The 6,664-nt window shown below is 42.6% G+C and overlaps 1 pseudogene; it reads left to right on the forward strand.

The window, feature by feature from the left end:
- Positions 1 to 2,397: 2,397 nt before the first annotated feature.
- LOC148126545 (uncharacterized) lies at positions 2,398 to 4,463 on the forward strand (annotated as a pseudogene).
- The last annotated feature ends 2,201 nt before the right edge of the window (positions 4,464 to 6,664 follow it).

Here is a 6,664-nt window from a genome sequence, read left to right on the forward strand (position 1 = left end):
CTGAGTTTCTCCACACATAACATTTAGAAGTGACAGGTTCATCTCATCACACTGGAGAATCTTGCTCTTCACAGAGTGTTTCAGGTGCTCTTTTGCAAATTCCAAGCAGGCTTCCATGTGTTGTGCACTGAGGAGAGGCTTCTGTCTAATCACTTCTGCCATAATGCCCAGAAGGGTGGAGGGCTGCAGTGATGGTTGTCCTTCTGGAACTCTGTCCCATCTCCACAGAGGGTCTCTGAAGCTCAGTCAGAGTGACTATCTTAGGACCTTCTACCCCAATTGCTCGGTTTGACCAGACAGCCAGCTCTTGGAAAAGTCCTGGTTGTGCCAAACATTTTCCATTGGAGAATTATGGAGGTCACTTGTCCCTTAGGAAACTTCAGTGCAGCAGAAATTTTACTGTAGCCTTCCCCAGACCTGTGCCTTGCAATAATGCTGCCTCTGAACTCTGCAGGCAGTTCCTTTAACCTCACAGCTACCGTTCTGCTACAGTATTCGTTGTCAGCTATGAGGCCTTCTGTGGAGAGGGGTGTGCATTTACAAATGATGCTCAATCAAGTTAATTTACCATAGGTAGATGCCAATCAAGGTGTAGAGCTATGTCATCAACAATCAAGGGAAATAGGAGGCACCTGAACTAAATTTCAACTGCTGTTGCAAAGAGTCTGAATATTTATGCCAATGTGATATTTCAGGTTTTTTTTCCTTTTACTAAATTTACAGACTATGTAGATTAAGGAGGGGAAAAATGAAGTTAAGCAACTGTAGAATCAAGTTGCAGCATAACAAAATTGGCAATTGTAAAGGGGGCCTGAATACTTTCTGAATGCACTGTATTGAGAGAGATAAAAACACTTCAGGTTAAGTGAGAGGTTAAGTCTTGGGATGTGTTGCCCAAAATGCCTGCAGAGCATTTTGAGGAAGGGAGACTGATGTGCACAAGAGGCAGGTTGGTTGAGTTCCAAAGAGGCTTCAGTTGTTGGAATAAAATGCTCTGTGGAGAGTTTTTAATTTATATTCTATTGGCCCAGTCCTGCTTCCTCTAGTTATTCCATCACCATGTTCCCTTTCCAATTTTCAGGTTTTTTCAAAATTCTGTCTATTTAAGGCACAGAATTTCCCTGTGTCTTTCCACCTTCACTTTCACAGCATTCCCTTTCTGTAAAGCCAACAAGCATGTTATGTAAGTTGGCATTGTCATATGACATCATGCTTAACAATTGGTCTGCTTACTAACACAGATGCTAGTCCCAATTGCAGTCAGTAAGTGAGCACTACTTCAATTAGGATGTCACCTGAGTGCTTGTGAAAAATATATTCTGCCCTTACTTGGAGCTGAGGATTTCCATGGGCAAAACTGAACATAAAATCTTGCAGAGGGTTTATGTATCATTTCATCAGGTAAAAACCCACAATCTCTACAATTAGCTCAGAAGTTTCAACCGAAACCATTTTGGGATAATTTTCAGGCTGAAACACATGCATTTTCCACATACATACAGATAGGCATGTATATCTGTATTTCTCTTTGCATATATTTACAGCTGTACAATGTATCCCCAGCATTTTCAGATATAGTTCATGGTAAGTCTTTGCACTGCTAAGAATTTGTGAATCACCAAAGTGAAAAAGAGAATCTCATGACTGAATGCATATTTGCACCTGGACACAAATGTGTCAAATGAATCATAACTAATGTAAGAGGTTATTCCTTATTGTGGCATGTTTGCTTATTCATTGTAATGTATACTTTTTTCTTTTTTTCACATCTTCAGCAACTATTTTATAAAGAATTAAAGTTGCATGTTTCTTTGAATCTTACAGACAAAGAGGATGGCAATAAGAGCACTCTGGAAAATTGAGAATAACAAGCAACATTGGGAAAAAAAGCAAAGCAAGCGAGAAATCAAAATATTTTCCATTTCCTTCAGAAAACTACAATTTTCTCCTTTCCCAGCAGTTGAGGGACAAGGAGAGAAAATTTAGAGAATTCAGACTAGAAGAAGTAAGAGTGTGAGAAACTCAAGAATACGCTACATGAAAGATCAAGGGAGACTGTATTTCATTCAGAAAAAGAGGGGTATCTCTGAAAGTCAGCAGGGAGAAAAAGGTCTATTAGATAGCCACATAGGGCAGAGTGTGGTGGAGGCCTGGCCCTGTGAGGAGGAAAACAGGTGGAAACAGTAAACAAATGATCACACATATATATGACCTCAAGAATATCACCAACGTGGTGACACATCAGAAGACACACCAGAGAGAAATTATATGAGTGTCCTGACTGTGGCAAAAGTTTCAATCAGAATACCCACCTGATGACACACCAGAGAACTCACACAGTACAAAAGGTATTACTGTCCAGATTGAGGCAAAAGTTTCAGTCAGAATTCTGACCTAATGAGAAATGAGAAGACTCATTCCCAGGACAAACTGTATGAATGTCCTGAATGTGGGAAAAGTTTCAGACAGAATTCCAACCTCGTTATACACCAGAGGACTCACACAGGAGAAAAACCATATGAATGTCCAGATTGTGGGAAAAGTTTCAGTTGTAATTCCAACCTTGTTAGACACCAGAGGACTCACATAGGAGAAAGAATATATGAATGTCCTGTGTGTAGGAAAAGTTTCAGACGGAATTCCAACCTCGTTATACACCAGAGGACTCACACAGGAGAGAAACTGTATGAATGTCCAGAATGTGGGAAATGTTTCAGTCAGAAGTCCAACTTGGGGACACACCAGAGGACTCACACTGGAGAGAAACTGTATGAGTGTCTAGAATGTGGGAAATGTTTCAGTCAGAAGTCCAACTTGGGGACACACCAGATGACTCACACTGGAGAGAAACTGTATGAATGTCCAGAATGTGGGAAAAGTTTCAGACAGAATTCCAACCTCGTTACACACCAGAGGACTCACACAGGAGAAAAACCATATGAATGTCCAGATTGTGGGAAAAGTTTCAGTTGTAATTCCAACCTTGTTAGACACCAGACGACTCACACAGGAGAAAAAATATATGAATGTCCTGTGTGTAGGAAAAGTTTCAGATGGAATTCCAACCTCATTATACACCAGAGGACTCACACAGGAGAGAAACTGTATGAATGTCCAGAATGTGGGAAATGTTTCAGTCAGAAGTCCAACTTGGGGACACACCAGAGGACTCACACAGGAGAGAAACCATATGAGTGTCAAGAATGTGGGAAAAGTTTCAGTTGTAATTCCAACCTCGTTACACACCAGAGGACTCACACAGGAGACAAACCATATGAATGTCCAGAATGTGGGAAAAGTTTCAGTTGTAATTCCAACCTCGTTACACACCAGAGGACTCACACAGGAGACAAACCATATGAATGTCCAGAATGTGGGAAATGTTTCAGTCATAATTTCAACCTTGAGAAACACCAGAGGATTCACACAGGAGACAAACCATATGAGTGTCCAGATTGTGGGAAAAGTTTCAGTGAGAATTCCAACTTCATGATGCACCAGAGGATTCACACAGGAGAAAGACCGTATCAGTGTCTAGATTGTGGGAAATTTTTCCGTTGGAATTCCAACCTTGCTACACACCAGAGGACTCACACAGGAGAAAAACCATATGAATGTCCAGATTGTGGGAAAAGTTTCGGTCAGTATTCCAACCTTGTTAGACACCAGGCGATTCACACAGGAGAAAAAAATATATGAATGTCCAGAATGTGAGAAAGGTTTCAGTGATAACTCCAACCTTGTGAAACACTTGAGGATTCACACAGGAGATTGTGGGAAAAGTTTCAGTCAGAATTCCAGCCTTGTGAAACACCAGAAGACTCACACAGGAGAGAAACCTTTTGAATGTCCAGAGTGTGGGAAAAGTTTCAGTGATAATTCCAGCCTTGTGAAACACCAGAGGACTCACACAGGAGACAAGCCATATGAGTGTCCAGACATTGGGAAAAGTTTCAGTCAGAATTCCCACCTGGTGAGACACTAGAGGACCCACATAGGAGAGAATCCATATGAGTGCCCAAAGTGTGGGAAACATTTCAGTAGGAATTCCCACCTGATGACAAACCAGAAAACTCACATGTACAAACTGTATGAGTGTCCAGATTGTGGGAAAAGTTTCAGTCAGAATTCCAACGTTTTAACATACCAGAGAGAAACCGTATTAGTCCTCAGAGCAAGGGTCTTCAACTTGGCAAGTTTAATACTTGTGGACTTCAGCTCCCAGAATTCCTGAGCTAACATGACTGGAAGAGGAATTCTGGGAGTTGAAGTCTACAAGTCTTAAAGCCGTCAATTTTAAAGACTCCTGCTCCAGAGTGTGGGAAACGTTTCAATCAGAATTCCAGCTCGGTGACATATCAGAGGACTCACAGCCATGATAAAGGCTAATTACATGTTTATGGTGATCTGCAGAACCTTCTGGATATTTCTTTCTGCAGAAATATGGAATTCTTCAAAAAGGCTTTCGGGTGGTCTTTTTTTATACTGATTATGGAATTCCCACAATTGGAATTTTTATCTTCTATCTTGGTGTTCTCCAGATTTTGAGTGCCTGAATTTCCCAACCACCATACATGTAGTCCTTGAGATACAAGTGCGATGGGGCCTATCAATGACACTTTTATGTTGCAATCACTGTTAAATGGGACTGCGTGGCTTAAGTACCCCCACCCCCTCTCTGCCTGGTAAAGCTATTCAATGAATGTGTGAGTTATTAAGCGGAACACCTCAGGGTTGGAGGCATAGACAAGGCCCAGGCTTGCATTCCCAAGGCTTCCTCTACCTCAACCCTTTGATTGCCCCAGTCCTTTCCCTTTTCCACGGGGTTCCCACTGGCTTCTTCCTCCCCCCACCTTGCAAGGTCCCACAGGCTTTTCCCTACTCCCACTGGGTTCCTCCAGTCCTGAGACCTCACTCCCACCCCAGCAGGCTTCACAGTCTCCTCTTCCTTACCTTTTGAAGGTCACTGAACCTCATTTTGGGGAAAGAGGACAGGATATGCATCCCTGGGCTGCATGACTGAGTTGTGGAAGCAACTGTCATTTTCATTGTTCCTGAAATTCATTCCTGGGCAATGCAGTGGATTTGTGAAAGCAGCTGCCATTTTGCCACCTGCCTGTGGGCCAAAATAAGTGCAGTTTCTGGCTCATTGACCTTCAGGAAAGAGAGAATTAGTCCAAAGCCCCGTGAAAAAAAAAGCAGTGTAAAATTTCACATGTAGAAGCTGTTCTGCCTTGCAGATGGACCCTATGGAGAAGAGCTGTAGGAATATTGTGTTGAAGAGAAAAGGGATTATGCTTTCGATCACAGCATCTCCAGGTTTATTAGCAACTTCTGTTGGGAACTCATTTTTGGGGGGCTTCTTTCCCTTTGATGGCTGCTGGGTGAGATCAGCACCATAATGCCGATGTATTGGTTGCATCCTCCTTGGTGGTGGTGATTTGAGAAAAAATTACACGCGCCCTGTACCATTCCAGACAATCGGCTGTCCAATCTACTCTTAAAAACCTCCACTGAGGGAGCACCCACAGCTTCTAGAGCAGGGGTTTCATTTCATTGAGAGCCGCATCAGGGTTGTTTGACCTCGGAGAGCCATGGGGTGGCAGGCAGTGGATATAGCCATGGTGGATGTGACATGAGACCACACATGGTTTTATACACTTATAAAAATAGAGAGCCGTATATTTCTCTGACTGTGTTTTTGAATACTTGATCTGAGTCGAGAATGGTCTCCAGGCGCACTCTGGAGGTCCTGTTTTGGGCCTGGAAGGCCTCCTGCAGCCCCAGGAGGGTTTTAAGACAACACTGGACAGTCACTTGTCTGAAATGATATAAGGTCTCCTGCTCTAGCAGGGGGTTGGATTAGATGACCTCAAAGATCCTTTCCAATTCTGCAATACTACTGTATATTCTAGTAGTTATTTTTCTGCTTCTAAGCCATGGAGGGAACCAAACAGCCTGACTTGTTCCCACCCTCTCCTTGGACCTATTCTTAGCTCACCTTCCAGCTCCCCCTTTCATCCAGGGAAGAGCAGGAGAGATTAGCTGTGAAGATTAGCTGCATGCTGAGCCCTAAAAGTTCATGAACTTATTACAGAATTAGAGAATAAAAGTTGGGCCGGACCAAGTTTCTAAGCAGGGGACTCTATTTGATTCTGGACCATTGGCTGTCCAATCTGCTCTTGAAAACCTCTGTAGAAGGCTCTCAAAATGCCTTTCTTCTGAGGATTCGATTTTCCTGCTGGGAGAGCTCTGGTGCAAGGATACAGACAACTGCTTGAAAGCTGGATCTTTTTATTGTCCAGGAAAGCGAGAGATAGCAAGAAGTCTGCGTTCCTGGGGCTAGCTAGCTTTGTATGATAAGCCCCTGATTTTTATACTTTTTTTCTCCTTTTGTGTGTGAGTGCTTGTGTTTGTATTTCTTAATGTTTTAAATCCTGTTGGGTTGTCTTCATTTCCACCAGAGGGTAAACTCCGCGGGGTGGTTTGATTGGATTATCAGTTTCGTCCTAATGTTTTCTTATATTTGTTTTGTGGCAATCTACTGTCTGTCTCCTTTGCAATATATTTTGTGCCTTTTGTCTGTTTGTTTTGCTGATTTGGCATGTTTTCTTGTTTCCCTAGTTTTCTTAATTATTTGGGCTTTTGTCTAAGGGGCTTCTTC

Source organism: Pseudonaja textilis, chromosome 2, assembly GCF_049901715.1.
Source record: "Pseudonaja textilis isolate UNSWEBS1 chromosome 2, rPseTex1.2, whole genome shotgun sequence".
Classification (NCBI taxonomy): domain Eukaryota; kingdom Metazoa; phylum Chordata; class Lepidosauria; order Squamata; family Elapidae; genus Pseudonaja; species Pseudonaja textilis.